Below are 18,638 nucleotides of genomic sequence, written 5' to 3' on the forward strand. Positions count from 1 at the left end.
TGCGTGGGGCCTGCTGACCGCGGCCTCCGGCTCCCGTGGGGCCTGGATCTGCACAGTTGCTTCCTCATGTGGGCTAGGCTGCTCAGCTGTGGCCGGCATTCATTAGAGGCCGTTCTTTGGGGAACTGAAGCCAGCCCAGAAATGTTTGCCTGTGATCTCATAGCAGCTGCGGCCACCTAACCCCTCACCCCCTCACTGCCAGAGTTTTATTGGAAGATTAAAAAAGAAAACCAGGAATCTTTGCTTAATGAAGGCTTTGGCCCAGCTGAGCCTGCACGCTGCTGTCGTCCCTGTTGTGGAGGGTTCCGAGCGCCGGGCAGCGAGCCGCCTGGCTCCATTCAGGACTGACTTATATGTCACCCGTTGGTCAGCACAGGAGGATGTGGGTTACCGTCAGGGTTCCCGGGGCCCCGGGACACACGTGCCCACGCGGCCCGCCCCGGGTGCACGAGGCTGCCGCGTCTTACCTGCTGGCTCAAGCAGGCTGCGGTCACTCTGTGTCCTGGGAGGTCGGTGGTTCTGGGGGACCGAAGGGCTCCCCTGTGTGGGTCCTGGTTTCCACGGGTAACTCAACTCAGTTTCACGGTCAATAAGAGGCAGGTGGATTGTTGTTGGCCGTGAGCCCATCACCTCTGCCCCAGCGCTCGTACCTGCCGGCTAGGGAAGGGGGAGGCTGGGGTGCAGTGGTGGCCTGGGCTTCTGCGTGTCTGATGCCAGCTGTGACCTCGGACAGGACAAGCTCTTTAACTGGCAGGCTCCTGCTTGAAACGCTTGCTGGAGCGAAGGTCGGGATCCTCCAAGAGGGGGCTTGGTGCGAGGAGCGGAGAGAGTCTGCCCTCAGCCCAGCCTGTGCAGACGACCCCTGCGAGGGTGCTAGGACCGTGGGCGTCCGCAGGGGGAGGGACTTGAGCTGCTGCTGCAGGGGCTGCTGGGAGGCGCCCAAGGAAGGAGGTAGACCAGGACTCCAGGGGTGACGGGGGTGGCCTGGCAGAGCTGGGGCTCTTGCCCCACCCCCACAGACACTCACCCAGTGCTTTGCTGCCCCAGGTCTGTGCTGGGGCTTTACCTGAAGGAACCCAACCAATCCTCACAGCCATCCTACGAGGCAGGTGTTGCTCTCACCCATTTGCAGATAGAAGAGCCAAGGCACAGAGGAGTAAAGTAACTTGCCCCGGGTCACACAGCTTGGTGGCCACCCCTGGAATGTGAACCTGGCCACCTCACTCTGGAGTTCCTGTTCTTAACCGTGTGTGGGGTGGGTAAGTCTCTGGGCCTCTGTTTTCTCATTGGTTCCATGGGATTGCTGGTGCCTTCCAGGCACAGAGTAGGAACTCAATGGCTGTTTGATCTTATTATGGTTAATTGTATCAGCATATTGATAGAGATGTGCCAAGACAGTGTGGCTGCCACAGGAGCTGGGATCCCTGGGCGGGGGTGGTGGGGGGTCGGTAAGGCTGCCGAGGCCTCGTGCAGTGATCTCCAGGGCCCCCTAGGCACCCCGGCAGGAAGCGGATTCAGACCCTCCTGCTGGGAGGATGGACGGAGGCTCCGGAGCAGCTCGGCTCTGGCCAGGTGGTCCTGGAACCTCGCAGGATTCAGCCCTGGGGGCACCCCAGGATCCTGGCTGTGCGGGCGGGAGGCAGGGCTGACAGCATCTAATTTTCTCCTCTGAATCTGCCTCCTGCAGGCTAGTCCTCCTCGCATGTGGAGGCAAAGGCACCATTAAACAGGGGACATGGAGTCACTTTTTAATCATTTGTGATTAGTGGAAGGGGTGGGCGTGGCGTGGGGCTGTGACCACAGATGGAGGGAAGCTGCATCAGCAGGCATGAGCTGCTGGCTTTTCTGGCCTGAAAAACCTTGCCTTTGGGCCTTTGGCTTGGTCAGCTCTTTCTTCTGCCCACGCCGCGTGATCGTGGTGGGCCGTGGCTGGGGGAGGCGGAAGCGAGAAATCGGGAGGGGCTGAGGTCATCCCGTGTGTCCCTCCCTTCTCCTTCCAGGATGACCCTGAGGCTGTGGTCCTGTCCCGCCAGCTTGTGGGGGGCCGGGCGGCTCATGGAGCGCCCTGAGCTTCGTTGCCCGTCATGTTCACCAAGGGTGTTTTATCTCGGGCAGGACATTTGACCACCTCACTTTGGTGCTTCCCTTAAATGAGGGTACACAGACCAGTCTCCCCTCCACCTTATGGGGAGGGGTGTATGAATTCTGCATTCCACAGAACGCTTCAAAGAGAGGGAGGGAGGGAGGGAGGGAAAGAGAGAATATGATCCAGTTATACAAAATGTGTTGGCAGACTCCTCTTTGTCCTTCAGAACCCTAATGAGGTATTGCCTCCTCTGTGAAGCCTTTTCTGATTCCCGTGGACAGAGTTACTCACACCAGTTGCTCACACCGGTGCTTTGCTGACACACGTTTTTGTCACTGATGGGCCCTACCCAACCATTGTTATGGTTCCTTGACATCTGTGTCTACCTTGCTGGACGGGAACTCTGGATAGCAGGGACTGAGACATCTTCATCTTTGTGTGTTGCACACGTGGCGCTGCTCTTGGCTCAGAACCGGCCCCGGCCACGGTTAAAGTGAAAGGAACGCTGACAACAGCATTGGGCCACATACAAAGCATGGCGGGAATGTTGTATCATCTCCTTGAACTCTTCCTCTGGCTTCTCCTCTCTCAGTTGTTGGAAGCGGTGTGGCCTGGCCAGCCCGGGAGTCGTTGGGGTGGGACCGTGCGTGTGCTGGCAAGGTCCAGTCCTGGCAAGGGGCAGAAATGGGGTGCCCCTTGGACCCCTTATTATCCGGGAACAGCTGGGTTGGCAGCCTTGGCTTCTGCTCCCGCACGTGGTTGCAAGCAGCTGGGGGCTGGGGGGGCTGGGGCAGTGCAGACGTCTCTCCTCATGAGCTCTCAGGGCTTCTCTGTGTGTTCTTTGCCCGGGGACCAGTCTGAGCTTCCTCCCAGCGTGGTGGCCTCAGAGCAGTGGGATTGTTTATGTGGTACCCTGGGCTCCAGCGCGGGGCTCCTGCAGAGAAGGGGAGACCCCGTGGCCTTGATGTGGCCTCGGAAGTCATGGGGCATCACTTCCATCACCAACCTGTCAGAAGCCTGTCCGGGTTCAAAGGGAGGGAGCATGGACCACACCTATCCATGGGAGCAAAGTCCCAGAATCAGAGGCTGTGTTTTGGAACGACCATGGTGAGAAATCATGGTTGTGACCGGTCCAAACCACTGGCACCACCTCCACAGCCCGGGACCCCTGACGCTTCCGTAATGGCTCCATTTTGCTGGGACGGTCCGAAGCCACAATGTCACTGTTTATGGAGTATGTCCTGCGTCAGGCACCGTGCATGCATGACCGTCCCCGCTCCGCAGCCCCGGGAGGCCACACCACTCACCCGATCATGTCCGAGGCGCAGGGGGCGCCACGTGGCCGAGATCACAAAGCCCAAGGGGCGGAGCCTGGATCTGAACACAGGCCCATCTGACCATAAGCCTGGCCTTGCTCGGCCCCGACATGTCCCCCCAGCAAAGGGGTCCAGGGTAAGAGGAGACGGAGCCATGTGGAAGGCAGCACACGCCCCATCACTCCTGGCCTGGGCCGTCGTGTTTGCTGAAGGGTTTAGTCTGACGTCTGTGTCAGGCCCGGGAGGGAAGTTTATGACGGGATTTGTTCCGAACAGGTGGAGGGCACCATTCCGCAGGGACACTGCCTGCCTGCTCGATGCCGTGCAAGATAACGAAAGGCCGTGGCCCTTCCCCCGAGACCCACTAATCCAGACCGCCATCTGTCCCCACTGTCACAGGCCACCTCCTGCCCGGAGTCACCAGTCAGGCTCTGACACAGCGGCTTCGCCGTGGGAGGGGGTCTTGCGGTCAGGAGTTCACGGCCAGGCCCTGCTCTGATTCCGGGGCTGGCACACCTGCTCCACATCTTGGGGGGGCCTCCCGGGGGAGTCAGGGAGGGGCTGTTTCTGTTTGGTTTTCTCGCTTCTGAGTCTCCTTATTGCCCAGATCTCAAGCGTCCTGACTGAGTGACTCGCTGTTCGCCAGCAAGTCAGTTCATGGACTCGTCGGGCGGGAGCTGGGAGAGCCGGGTGTCACGGACGGTGGACAGCGTCACCGTGGGCAGTGACCGCCGGCTGTGATGAGCGTGCCCTCGCATTACACACACACAGCCCACTGCCCATGCACATGCTCACGCCCTCTCAGGATACTGGCCAGCAGGTCTCTGTGTCATCTTGAGCAGTCATGAGATGTGACCGGGACACCGGCTGTGGCTCTCCTGCCCCTTGACCTTTAGACAAGATCTGCTCAAATGCCGAGTGCGCCCGCTGTGCAGTCTGAAGCCCTCCCGGGATGCCTGTGCACGTCCGTCCCCCTCTTGGTAGCACGGCCCCCGGTGCAGAATTCCTGCCAGCCTGTCGCCCCAGGAGCTGGGCCAGCCTCCCAGGGTCTGGTGCTGCTTCCCCCCACCCCCTCCTTCCTCTCCCTCCTCGGTCTTGTCCCTGGGCCTCGACAGCAATACCACAGACCCTCTCGTGTCCCTGTGCAGAGTGCCTCACCCACCCCTTCTGGCACTGTGGCATCTTGCCCCATATTCCAAAACCTCCTGGTCCAGGGATTTGCTCCAAGGAAGACGGTTCCCTGCCTCGAGGCAGCGATGGCTCAGCGGGGCAGGGAGCATGTTGGGGAGGGTGTGAGGTTTCGTTTCCTCCTTCTCTGGGGCCCACAGTCCAGCGGGGAGGTAGGGTGACAGAGGGCACTGGAGACGACCAGGACGTGGGCAGAGGAGGAGGGGAGCTGACAAGTTGACATTTATGGGTCAGTGTATTGGTTTGCAGGGGCCGCCATGATGAAATACCAGGGACTGGGGCCTTAAAAAGCAAAGATGTGTTCTCCCAGCCCTGGAGGCTGGACGGACGTCCCAGATTCAGGAGTGGGCGGGGCTGGTTCCTCTGAGCCTCTCTCCTTGGCTTGCAGATGGCCGTCCTCTCCCTGTGTCCCCAGCTGGTCGTCCCATTATGCGTGTCTTCTTATAAGGCCACCAGTCAAATTGTGTTAGAACCACCTGTATGATCTCATTGTGCGTTACTCACCTCTTTAAATACCCAAAGTAACAATGCAGAAGCGGACTGTCTTGCTGAAGGGGCCAGGCAGCGTCTGGTGGAGACACGGAGCGGGATAGGGTCATTCCTTCTAGGGGGGAGAATCTGGAAGCCTTCATGGTGGAGGTGGCCTTTGTACCTTAAAAATGAGCAGAATTCCCACGATTCGGGTGGTCAGCAGAGAAGGCATTCTGGGCCAAGGGCTCAGCCTGGGCGACAATGAGGACATGCCCGTGTGGGGCACTGGGGATGGGGAGAGACCCAGGCCAGCAGAGTGTGGGCGTGCAGGGTTCTGTGGGGTGGGGTGTGGCTGGACCGTGGAGGGCTGAGGTGCCTGGTCCTCTGCAGCCGCTCCTCACAGGGCGTCTGTGGACCCACAGTGCCAGTAGCCCCTGGGAGCTATTGGAGGTGGGATGCTCGGCCGTCCCAGACCTGCCCCTGACGAGGCCCCGTGTCTGGCAGGCACGGAGAAGTCTGAGAAGCAGTGTGTAGGTGACGGGGCCGCAGACGGCCGTGGGGTGGGTGGTGAGAGGGTTCACTGTCCTGCACGGCCCTGACGCACAGAGCGGAGGGGGGTGAGAGGGCAGAGGCTGCAGGACTTTGGGGGACCATGGGGGCTGTGCGGATAGCCTGGGGGGCAGGAAGGAGGTCTGGGCTCCAGTGGGACTGGTGAGGAGGAGGAAGGGACTGTGGGAAAGCCGTGCCAGCAGTGGAGAGGCAGGCAGGACACCGGGGATGCTGCTGAGGTCTGAGCCAGCGCAGGTCCCATCCTCTGGTGAGCTCCTCTCTGGGTGCCGCCCAGACCCCGGGGGGCCCTGGGGCCCGGCGCTCGGACACCGGAGAGTGCTAGTTAGCCAGCGAGGCGTGGCATGCCGGCCTCATTATGTCACTCCCCATGGCAGCCCAGGACTGCGGATTTATTCTTTTCATCATCTCTACAGCCCCCCGGGGTTCTGGTCTCGAGCTCTTAATTTGCTTCCCCACCAAGCCTCGTGGTCTGTGACCTTTAGACTCCCGCTCTGCTCCGACATTTCAATCCGAGCCCTGGGCGGTGGGGCTTTGCATAATGTTGGGGCGGGGGGGGGGGGGGGGCTCCTGCCTGCGCCAGCTGCTGCCATTTCTGTGGGAGGTGCCATGCTGTGTAGACCCCTGCCCTGCCTCCATCCCACCGGGGGGCACTGTGGGTCCCCCATCTGTAGCAGGGACACCTTGGGTGAGCCCGGGGTGCTCAGCTCATTTCCACTTAACGGGCTCTCAGGCACCAGTGGGGGACTGGGCCCTGGGCATCAAGGTCAAGGCTGGGCAAGGCCCTGGGGAGCACTGAGTCCCACGGGGACACTGCCGCATGGCCTTGGGGAGCAGAAACGGCGGTAACAGTCACCAAAGCTCGTCGCCGCTCTGCCAGGTGCCGCTCTGGTGCTTTTCATGGTCCAGGTCGGTGCGTCTTCATGACAGCCCTGCGAGGTCAGCACTGTTGTCATCGTCACCTGTTTACAGATGGGGAGGCTGGGGAGCTGAGAGTGTGGCCTCCATCCGAGGTCACACGTCTGGAGAGGGACAGGCGCAGGCTTTGAACCCAGGAGCCTGACTTTAGGCCTGCACACTTCGCCACTGCTCCCTGGTGGAGGCGCAGGCTTGCGACAGGGGTGGCCCCACCCTGGGAGCCGAGAGGCCTTCCCCCCGGGCCCGCAGGACGGGAGGCACCCCAGGCAGTAGGAAGCATGTGGCAAAGGTCCGGGAATGTGCTGGAGCGGGGAGAGGTGAGACCCGCTGGAGAGCTGGAGGGACAGGCCTCAAGCTGGCACGCCTGCGGTTGACTTGGGGCTTAATCTGCAGAAGCCACGAAGGGAGGGGAGCCCTGTGAGTGCATTCGGGGTGACCATGGCTGAGTCTTCTGGCCGTCACTGAGCACCGCACCTGGTGCGTGGTGGACGGAACCTCTCCGTGCATCACCTGTGACCTCCACCGACCCCCACGCCAGCCTGGTAAGGATGTTAGGTCACTTGCACCCACAGGCTGGGGCTCTGGGCGCCAGTAAGGTGTGTAGCCCGCTGGGTTCAGAGTGTGAGCACCCCGCCTGCCATGGGGGTGGGTGCACAAGGTGGGGGCTCGGAGGAAGACTTGGGAATGAGGCTGGTGGTTGCTTCTCAGACAAGGCATCATAAAGTCCCCACACTGTCACATGTGCCACACGTGTAACACACTGTCCTGGCCCCTTCTTAGCCCCAGTTTACTCATCTGTAAAATAGGCTGTTGGACCCGAGGGGCAGGGTGGAAAGAGGCGGTGGAGGGCCACACTGCCCACTCGAGCCTGTGCCGTGGCCGCGTGCTTTCAGTAGGGGGGCCTGTGCACCTGCTGTCCTGGGCGCAGGGAAGGGAGAGCCGGGATAACAGACTGGGCACTCCTGCTGAGCCCCAGCCTTGCGGCCCTGTCTCCCCAGGTGCTGGGGTTCTGGGGATGGGGACTCAGATTTCCAGCAAGAAGGATGACCTAGGATCTGGACTGTCACCAGCGGCAGGTTCGTCCGTCACCCTTAAATGTGTTGATTCCTTTGCTAACTTGACCTGCTTTCCCTCTGCCCGGGCCGAGGGCGGCAGCGCTGGCTTCCCTGGTGCAGGGACGTGGTCTTCCCCGCTCCCTCCGCCAGCCGGCCTGTTTTGCTGCTGCAGAAAGGGAGGCCCCGAGTTCCCCAAGCTGACAGCCATTGTCAATTTATTGGTCTGTTTCTTAGGAAGAAAGCGTGACTCTGAGTCATGGCCTGTGCTGTTGCGGGCTGCTGGTCCGAGGATTCCCAGCGCTTCTGCCCGGGGGCCTCTCCTGGGTGTCCCCAGGTGGGGATGCGGCTGAGGGGGCTTAGACAACTCGCCGCCCCCGGGGCCTCTGAAGCTTGGGGGAGACCCCAGCTTCACCCTCCAGCCATGGGCTCCTGGTGGCCACCTGGGCCATTGTCCTTTATGATCTGTCCTCTGGGTGCCTCCTGAGCCCTCAGGGGCAGGGTCCCGGTCTGGTTCTCACGGTGCCTGGCGCAGTAGGAGCTCAATTCACGCTCCTTGAACTCTGCTGCACTCACGTCCCGTCTGTGCGGCCTGCGCCCTCTCCAGCAACCGATAAAGGGCTGCCCAGACTCTGGCCCTGGAGGCAGCCTGCACAGGGGAGCCCCAGGTCAGGTGACAAGCTCAGGGGCAGTGGCTGCTCTGGGCGGGGCTGGGGCAGGTCTCGCAAGGAGACGGGTGTAGGCGGGAGCTGGAGGCTCCTTGAGGGGATGCTGGGATTTTGGCCTGGGCTGGGCAGAGCAGGGCGGCCGAGCACAGGGTGGGAGCTGGGTGGCCGAGTGCTGGGGGCCGGGCTCCTCCGGCAGAGCCTCATGTGTGTCCCCACTCTGCTGCCCGCTGCCTCCCTCCTGTACTTCGCTCTCAGAGCTTCCGTGTCCTGCCTGCGGGTTCCGTTCCACAGCAGGGCAGGTGGGAGGAGGGCATCCGTCCTGGGGACACCAGCCACCACGCCGGCTGGGGACAGGGTGCCCGTGTGTTCACGTGCCTGGCATGATTCGCGCCTCTCCCGCATGGGGCCGGGCCATCCTGGTGCCAGGGCTGTCTGCTGCGTTCTCGGCGGGGGAGGGGCCCAAGTGTCTTCTCTGCCGGGGTCCTTCCTCCTTGCGGATGCTTCGGTAACCCTCAGAGCAGACCTCTGGGGAGGAACTGCACGAGGCTCTCGCTTTTCAGAAGAAGCGGGGAGGCTCAGAGAGGAGTGGCCACTTGCCCACCGTCACAGAGCGTCCAGTCATGGTCCCCTTGACCTCGAGGCCTGAGTCTTGGCTCCGGACCAGCAGCATTTCTGCAGGAGCCGTCTCGGGTGCTGTGAACACAGGGCGGGTGGATGGGAGCCCCTCGCTGGGGGCAGTTGGGTTTGGGGAGCTAGGCCCCTGGGGGGCAGCTTCCTGGGCAGGGTGGCCTGAGCCCCTGGGAGCCCCCAGTGCCACTGGGACCCATTCTGATGCTTGAGTGGCCGATGGGAGGCCAGGCCCTGACTGGTCGTGGGGACTGATCGTGCCCCTTGGGGTCCGTCACGGCCATGTGGATGAGCACTCTCTGGGTGGAGACGCTTGGAGGGGCCGGCCCAGATCCACCATAGGTGGGATGCCTCCTGTCTGCGTTCCGAGGGCAGCTTCCCACGGTAGGCCAGTCCTGTGCCTCCATGTTGCTAGCGCTGAAGCTGAACTTGCAGACAGGTGTGAGCACCTGTGAGGCGTCAGCTGTAAGTCCTGCCAGCCCTGAGGGAGCAGCCGCCGTTCAGTCTTCAATGAGCATTTCCCGTGTGCAGGCCCCGTTGTAAGTGCTGATGATGCAGCAGAAACCAAAAACTCTCCCAGCATCCTAGTGGGCCTACTGCCATACAGAAACGGTGAACACACACCTGGGAACACTCATGCACGCGTCCATCCACCCGTGTGAGGGCGCGCAGTGTGCAAGGAGAAAATACGATGGGAGGGTAGGAGCATGAAATGTCTGGCTGATGTCTTAGGCAGGGTGGCCAGAGGAGGTCTCACTGTAGGGGTGACTTCTGAGAAATTCTGGGAGAGAGGTGAGGGAATGAGCCAGGTAGGTGTTTGGGGCCCGAGCATCCCAGGCAGGGAGAAGAGCAGGTGCAAAGCCCCTGAGGCAGGATTGTGTCACTGTGTGAGGACCAGCAGAGTACCAGTTGGTGGAAGGGGAGTGACCGAGGGGCTGAGACGATAGGAGATGAGGCCAGGAGGAGGTAAGGGGAACAGATGGTGTGGGTGAGGGGGGCGTTGGAGCTCATGTTCTCAGCCCCCTCGAGCTGTCGCCCAGCAGGTGGTCATTGTGAACAGCTCGAGAACCGTGGTTTTAACTTTTTAACTCAGTCTCCCGTCTCACAGGAGTGAGAAGCAGCTGTTATTTCCTAGATGGAGACCCCGAGCCTTGGGGGAGTCCGAGGGCTCCCCTGGGAGCGCGTGGGGGCAGTGCTGTCGTTCAGCCGGCCTGACGACCCTGGGTCTGTGACTGGCCCCTCGCTTGCAGGTGGCTGTTTTCACTCACCGGCAGGAGCACAGGAGGAGTATGGGGCCTCGAGTCCAGCCAGGAACGGAGACAGAAATGTGGGGTTTCTGATGAGCGGCAGATAACGCGGGCGGTTTCCATCTTCTTTAGTAAATCCAACTTTAATGAAATTGATTGCAGTAAAAGTAGATGGCTTTTCCAGGGCCCAGTGAAAGCACATAGTCCAGAGGGACTCCCGCTTAAAACAATCTTTATCTTATCAGAAAAAAAGGCCTCGTTCTCCGGTGGCTTCCCGGTCACGCCTGCAGAGCTCTTCTTCGGAAGAGCCCCAACTGTCGGGCGTCCTTGGCGAGCCCCGTGTTCCCCTGAGACGCCCCGCACACATCGGCTCAGTAGAGCCGCGGACAGGGAGCAGCTGGGGTGGAGCCCGAGGCCCGGGACTGGGTCTGACTCGGGCATTTCATAGTTTTCTGTTTCCACTGATTTCTTCAGCAATTTCATTGAGCACCTCCTGTGGGCAGGGTCGTGCTGGGCACCCCGGAAGCCGCTGTGAGGAGGACAGACACGATTGTCTGTCCTGAGCATCCACCTCGTGCCTCAGTCTCCCTGAGCCTCTGCGGTCCTATCCGTAACGTGGGAGGAATGGCAGCAGCTCGGGCACTGGGAGAGTTCTCCTTGGACATGGGTCGTGTGTAAGGAAGTGCTGCGGGACCAGCAGAGTGCCGGCCTGAGGGTGGGACGTCCCTCTTTCTCCTCCACGCGCCGTCACGGATGTGCCGCAGAGCTGGATTGCTCTAAGTTTGGCACCAGCATCCACCTGAAATGTGGTCATTTTTGCCTCTTCTGCTTCTAAATTAGAGAATAGCAAGGAAGCGCTCAGGAGCTTTAAAGATCCGAGTGGACTGCCGGCCAAGGGTGGTGGTGAATGTCTGTCGTCTGAAACATGGACGCGTTTTCTCTCATCATCAGCGCTCTTCCCGATGCACCGGTGACAGAGACAGGATTCCGTTCACCTCGAGGTGGGAAGGAAGGGTGATGTCTGCAGAAGCAAAATGAGGTCATTGTACTGCGGCTGTTCAGTGAACTGGAGGTGCTCGGAAGAGCAGACGAGGGTTTCATTAACTTTGGACGCTGGTGCTTGAGGAGACCCGGCTTCCTGAGAGGAGCGGTGGAGGTGGAGGAGGGTCTGTGAGCATCCCGGGGACTCGGGTACCGAAGAGGCTTAGATGGGGCCGACGATGTTCTCTGCTGCGCGTAAAGCCAAATCCAGACTGAGGCCATCTTTTTAAAAAAAATATCAGTATGTAGCCACGCTGCTATGAGGTTTCATAGGCCCACGTGGGAAGACAGCCGGGTGCCCAGGAGGCTTCCTGTCCTGTGGTTCTTGTGGCCACTGAGTGGTGCTGTCCGCCCAGAACAGCTTGGTTGCTCTCAGGAGGGAGGGAACTGTGTGTCTGTGTGTGGTTGTGTCTGTGTGTGTCTGTGTGTCTGTGTGTCTGTGTTTCCATGTGTCTGTGTGGCTGAGTTTCCTCCTCTAGCTCCACAGGCCGACGCCCGCCACTCGTCGCCACCTCCTCCTCTTGGGCCTTCTCCTGGCGGGTCGCCCACCCCAGCTCCTGCAGTGTGGAGCTGTATGCCGTGTCCTTGTTGGGTGCACCAGGGAGCGGGACACAGTTCATTCCTTTCCTGGGCAGGGGCCTTGTCACTCTCTCCACCTTGGTGGCCCTTCCCGTGCTCACTGGAGAGTCTCGCCTGATGGATGTCATGTCCCCCCTTTCCTTCCTCTCCTCTGTCCCTGCCCCCAGTTTTCTGTGCTCAGCCTGGTGCGGTCAGGGTAAGGGACCCTTTCTCTTCCCCACCTGCAGGCGCCCGACAAGGACACAGTGGCAAATTCTGGGCTTCTGCAGAGGGGACTGGATGTGGCTGTGGCCTGAGGTGCCCCCACCTTCTTTCAGCAAGGGAGCCCTGCCAGGAATGGCTGCCCTGCTGACCACGGGCCTCACTGGACCCTCAGGGCCCTGACAGGCCATCCTGTGACCCTCCCAAACTGCATTCTCTTCCTGCCCCTCTCCTGACCGTTTTCCTGGAGGGCTTCAGTTTCCCATTTTGAATCTTCCGGACCCGGTGCCTCCCCCAGACGCATGTTGGCCCCAGGCAGCCGTCCTGCGGGCTGGCCCTTCGTGACTCTCCCAGTTACAGCTTCTGACTGTGAGCCTGGGACCTGGTGAAGGGACGTGAAGAGGACGGAGGTGCCATGGGAGGGACCTTCTGGGGGCTGGGGCCGCGCCTGACCAGCCTCGGGCAGGACCGACCTCGGCAGCGGGTCAGGCCCTTTGTGGCGTTTCCTTCCCCTGAAGCAGAAGCTGAGGTTCCGGGTGAGCAGTCCCAGAGGCCACCTCGCCCTTTGGGTGTTAGCAAAGGCAACAGGCGAGGAAAGAAACAACCCTTTGATTTCTTTGTCTTTGAACATAAAAGCCCGAGAATTTGCCAAGGAGGGCATACGCCGCATGCCGCCCTGCTCCGGCTCCCGGAACTGCTTTGGGCAGATGGGCCCTGTCCTGGCAGGTCGGCCCGGGGTCGCTGTAGGGGTTTTCCGGCTGTGGGCAGGATGGAGTGCTGGTGGGCAGAAGGGAGTCCAGGCTCCACGCTGTGGATGTGGGTTCTGGTCTCAGTGCCCGCCCCTCCACCCTCTGAGGTGGGGGGACTAGACAGGAGGCCTGACCTCACTGAGCCTCTGCCTGGGGCTGTGATAGCAACCCCCGTGCCATAGGGTGGTCGTGACATGCAGACGATGGCGTCATGGTGAGCTTGATGGAAGAGCCAAGAGCAACGTAGTGGGTGTGCGCCAGGCTCATTCAGGTGCCCACGTACATCGTGGGCTGGTGGGGATGAGCCTCCCGCGTCCTTGGGAACCGGCTCTGGTCGCCCAGTGCTGGGCCCCGGACCGCAGCGCTAGCGTTTCACCTGCTCTGGAGGAAGGCAGGCAGGAAGGAGAGGGGGACACCAGCGAGCTTCCTTCTAATCAGGTTTTACTTCTGCAAAAAATGTTTTACCAGCAAATTACGGCGAGGAGCCCTTCCTGGGGATTCGTAATTTGTTTGATACGTAATGCGCTGCCATCCACGGTGTCAGCTGGAATGAAAGATAAACTCTAATTTGCTGGGGAGCACGGAGGCTGGAGTGATGGTAATTAGAAGTGATTATCTGCTCTTGATTCTGCCAAATCATGCTCCCTTCCCGCTGTCGGGGTGGAGCGGAGTGGAGGTTGGACGCGCTGGGCCTGCTCTGGCCTTGCCACCTGACCAGCTGGGTCCATCCTGTTCTTGTTTCCGGGGCTGGGTTGTGCTGGATCACAGCGGTGCTGTCTTTTTAAGGGGTCTCCCCTTCCCAGCCCTGGACCCTGTTAGAATCCTGAAACCAATAAACTTCTCCCTGAAGAGGCTGCGAGAATGACCACACAGTAGCCACGAGAGCCCTGGGCACCGTGCTGTTCACAGACAGAGTCTGGCACGGATGCGCAGGTATGAGACCCAGCCTGACCTCAGTTGAGGTGGACAGATAACACACAGGATGCCCAGTTACATTTGAATTTCAGATACACAACGAATAATTTTTTAGTGTAAGTTATGTCCGATGTAGTGTTTCGGATGTACTTATACTAGAAAAATTGTTGTGTATGTGAACTCCAAATTCAAATATTGCATGGGACATGCTTATCCTAAGAAACGGTCCGAGGGGCCGGCCTGGTGGAGTAGTGGTTAAATTGACGTGCTCTGCTTCGGGTCCAGGGTTTGAAGGCTCCTATCCTGGGCCCGGACCTATGGACCGCTCATCAAGCCATGCTGAGATGGCGTCCCACATCAAAAATAGAGGAGGGTTGGCATAGGTGTTAACTCAGTGACAATCCTCCTCAAGTAAAAAGAGGAAGATTGGCAACAGATGTTAGCTCAGGGCCAATCTTCCTGGAAGGAAGGAAGGGAGGGAGGGAGGGAGGGAGGAAGAAAGGAAGGAAGGAAGGAACTGTCTGAATACTCTGTTGTTTATCTGAAATTCTGATTTAACTGTGGGTCCTGTATTTTTATTTGTTAAATCTCAGTCTACCCTTAGCATCCTTGGACCGTGGCTCTTTGCCTATCGGCCCTGGGTCTCTGCCTCTCCTCCTTGTGGTGGGGATGGTACTCCTGGTTGCCTTCACTGCCCAGGGTGGCTGGAAGCAGAGAGGCAATGTGAGCCCGGCTCCCAATGCCCATGTGCTCCCACTTGCCCTTCATGAGCCCTCGTCGACTTTGGAGCTCTCTCCAGAAGTCCCCATTTCACACTGTGAGGGAGGTAGAGAGGACGTGTTGGGCTTGGCTGCTGGGCCGAGGTCACCCAGTTTTGTAAGGTCCTGGCTTCTGCCCTTTGTCCAGGCCTTGCTACTCCCTGTGTCCCCTATTGGACCCTAGCCACTGCTGTGGAGAAGGGACCAGACAATGGCCCAGGAGCCAGGCCCTGGTTGCCATCTGGTCCACGCTATGTGGTCCTGGACAGGCCATCTTTATGCCCACTTTCCTCACCTTAAAATGGGAGCAAGGGGCTGGCCTGGGTTCCTCTCATCCGCTCAGACATCTTGAGCCACTCTCCCACGTCAGGCACTGTGACGGGCTCTGGGGACATGGTGGTGACCCCCCAGACACCTCCCTCCCTGCCCTGCTGGAGCGAATGTTCTGGTCAGAGGAGGCGGTTCATGGAAACAGAGAATTCAGAGGAGACTGAAAGCCACAGAGCTTGTGCTGCTCCCGTCTTCCCCCGTCACCCTGGTCTTTATCTTCTGCTCGTCTTGGAGGCGGCTCTCGGAATGCTGCGACTCCCCTGCCCAGGTGCTGAGGAGTAAATGCCTGGGCATGGATGGGCCAACGGAACTCTCTCTGTGTGTCCGGTAGTTTGGGCCGCCCACCCTGGGCCGTGTGGTTCTTTGGTTGACTGTGCTGAGGGCCTTCTCTGTGCCAGGTGTCAGGGATGCCAACACGGGCAGAGGACCTCTAGCTGCGACCAAGTGCAGCTTCACGGCGGTGGCACCAGGGCGAGCTGCCATGTGGTTGACGAGGAAGTCCCCTCTCTGATGTCTCTCCGGGCTATTCCATCCCTTAGTGGGCTTCAGCCTCCCCAACCACCCTGGCCGCCACATGGGTTTAGCTGGGCTCCCTGCTGCCCTCCGTGGGCAGCCAGTCAGGCTCGGCCCTGTGGAGGCTGCTGTGTGAGGGGTGCCTGGATGTCCGCTCTGGAACCTCAGGGTCCCATTGCTTCTGAGTCAGCCCCTGGATCTCCAGCCCGACCTGCGTCATCCATCCTTCGGGCCCCAGCTCCACCTTCCTCTTTACCTTTGCCAGCCACTGGGCTTTCACGTCCCCCGTTCTCTCTTCCTAGAGTGAATTTCTCCATCTCCATCCTGTTTCCAAAACCAGCGCATACTTCAGGACCCAGCGCGGACGTCGGCTCTTGGCTGAAGCTTTGCCCGGGCCCAGCCTCCAGCCAAAATGCCTCTCCCATCCCCCAGACTCCACTGCCCACCACTCCGCCCCAGAATTTGAGCGGGCACTTTATTGATCTTGTACCAGACTTAAGTGTGAACGTGTCCCTGTGCCCGCGCCTTGTCAGCCCCACATCACATAGCCCAGGGCTTGGTGTCTGGAACATACTGGGCGAACGGGATGCTCCCAGGGAGCCTGGCAGCAGGCTGGCCAGGGACGTTGGCCCTGCTCCTGTTGGTGCATCGTCCGCCGGAGTTCCCTGCCGTCCGTTTGCAGCTCTGGCCCTGTATCTGTTCCCCAGGGGTTTTCTTTCACCGTGAGGGGCTGAGGGTCAGGCTGCCAGGGCCCCACCAGCACGCTCACTCTCCCATACAAATTCTGGGGGTTGTACTCTGGGTTATTGCATGGAATGTCCTGGTCTCACCAGCACTGAGGTTGCTCTCTGAGCTATAGAGGTCAGTAGGGGCTGGATTTTGGTCTTAGGTCTTGGATTTTGGGCAAAGTTCGAGCTAGAGGTGAGGCCTCTAGCCTGACCATCTTCCTCCCTGTTAGGCCTTGCTGGAGAACTGGGGTTCAGAGAAAGGGCTCCCCAAGACCACCCCAAGTTCGGTGACACACTAGGAGGACTGAGCAGCGATTTATGGCAGCGAAGGATCTAAAGCCGAGGCAGAAGGTGCAGGGGCGGCGTCTGGAGGAAACCAGACACGAGCTCCCGAGCGCCCCCTCCCAGGGGAGGCACACGGGACGTGCTCACTTCCTCCTGCATCTGATATGACAACACGTGTGGAGTGTTGTCCACCAGGCAAGCCCATTAGAGACTCAGTGCCCAGGGTGTTTTCTGGGGGCTGGTCACGTGGGCACCTTCTCTCTGGCACTTTCCCAAATTCCAGACTCCCGCCAGGAGAGTGGGTGTTGGCACAGTCCACATGGTAGGCCCGTGAGCTGAGCTCATCAGTTGGGGTGCTGGAACCCTCCTGACCTCAAGTTCCTGGACGCTGTCCAGTCCGTGCCAGCCTCTCTCTCTCAGGGAGCAGGCGGCCGGCTGTGCTGACACTCCTGAAGGAGCAGAGCAGACCTTGCGCCCGCTCCTCCGTCTCCCGTGCACAATGCACTCCCCTTTCACTGGCACGTAGGCGGCCTGGCTGGAGGTGGCCATCTGGTGGAACTGGAGTGGACTAGGGGGCCAGGAGGCCCCAGGCCAGAAGGAAAATACTCGCCTTCTGAATGGTCACCTCCCTGCCCTGTGGAGTCACCTCTGCCAGCTGCCTCCGTTCATCCCTCACTCACTCCTGCCTTTCCCTCATGGAACGGAACGGGAAGGAGAGTTCGTATTTCCGAAGCAGTCCGGGAGGGACGGCTCTGCCAGGGAGCGGGCACTGTCTTCCCTGCCTTCCAGAACCTGCCGTCCTCCACCTCCTGCTAGCCCTTCGTTCTTGGAGCCGAGAATGCCCAGCGCGGCCACGACGCCTCCTCAGCGTGGAAGGAGTACAGGCTGAGCGTTCTCCGAGCGCAGGCGCTGGTTTATCTCCAGGGTCATTCTGGAGGGTCATGTGCAAAGGCTTTAAGCTGCGGCCTCATCTTTCCCCGCCGAGGCTGGTCTACTGCTTTATCACGATGCTGTTCCTCCAGGAGCTGATGCCATCCCGTCGGGTGTGATGTGGCTGCTGTCCCGCCCCGCCCCCTTGGCTGCCCGCCGCTGCATATTAAGTGTAGGGTGCCCGCAGGCCTGCCAAGGCCCTTTCCAGGCCCGTGCGTTCTCAGGGGTGATGAAAAGAGAAGCAGGCAGCGCGAATTGGGCCTTGGCACCACGCCCCTGGTTCTGAGCACTTGGGGCCCCGCTGAGCCCCTGGGAAGCCTGCTAGCCCCACAGACCCGCCTTGAGCTGCTGCCCCTGCGCCCCCACCCACATCCACCCCGGCCCCCTCCTGCCTCCCCAAACTCTTGTCTAAACGATTAGGGGAAATCCTTTTCAGACAATAAGGAAAAGGCAGTTGCAGCCCCAACAGGCTTCTCCACTCGTTTTTGTTCTGCCGCACGGAAGGTTCCAGAATGTTGGTGAGGGAACCGCCGTGCCTTAGTATTCAAGTCAGTGAGGCTGGGACGCTGAGGCCTGCCCACCCAGCCCGCCCTCGGCCTCTCCTTGCCCAAGTGCGTTGGAGGGTGCAGGAAGCAGCCATGGGAACCCAAGGTGGCCACCCACCCTGGGCCCTGGGAGCTTGGGCCCAGCAGGTGTGGACGGGGATGGAGGGCGCGAGGGCCTGTGCCCTGGAGAACCCGAGGGTGTGTGGGCGCTGGGAGCAGGGCGAGGAGGTCCCATCTTCCCCTTCCTCTGGAATTCTGCAGGAGCCTGGAAGCAAGTCCCTTCTGGTCCCAGTCGTCACCCCACCCTTCCAGCTGGCAGACTGCATAGATGGGTCTCCTTGATCAGAAAAGGGCTGAATCGTGGCAGCGCCTCCCCGGGCGATGGGAGAGTGCTTGGCATGGCTGGCCCAGCACTCGGTGAACGTGCCGATTCTTGTCACTGTGTGTCGGAGGCGGCCCGGTGTTCCTCTGGGCCAGCCTCAGGACAGGTGTGGGGTTTGCTGTGGAACAAATCCGTTAGCCCCGCCTGGCTCATTTCCCTCTGAACTGACTCAAGCTCCAGACTCAGAAAGACCCGGATCCAGCTCTGGCCATCACCCTATCGCGGGCGTGGCTTATTCCCTGGGGCCTCTGTTTGCCCATCTGTAAAGTGGGAGCGATGGTAGTGCCGCCGTGCAGCTGGGGCAGGATTCCACACGTGCACAGAATGCTCAGAGAGCTCCTGGCTGCGATGCAGTGAGAGTCAGCTGTTGTTGGTGGTGGTATTATTATTTTCTCCCACCCCCAGCACCCTGGGGCAAGACCTGTTGTGGGGCTGGAGTGAGTGACTGACCCTGTGCTGAGTGGAGACATATGTCCCAGCAGGGAGTTGAGGAGCCTGGGTGCAGCCTCTGTGGTGGGTGAGGCCTGAAGGGTGGGCAGGAT

The 18,638-nt window shown here is 60.3% G+C and overlaps 1 protein-coding gene across 2 annotated transcripts in view; it reads left to right on the top strand.

Annotated features, from left to right (window-relative positions):
- Positions 1–18,638, top strand: part of SORCS2 (sortilin related VPS10 domain containing receptor 2) — a 485,475-nt gene that overhangs the window by 25,111 nt on the left and 441,726 nt on the right. The window lies entirely within an intron of this gene.

This window comes from Equus caballus, chromosome 3 (genome assembly GCF_041296265.1).
Source record: "Equus caballus isolate H_3958 breed thoroughbred chromosome 3, TB-T2T, whole genome shotgun sequence".
Taxonomy (NCBI): Eukaryota; Metazoa; Chordata; class Mammalia; order Perissodactyla; family Equidae; genus Equus; species Equus caballus.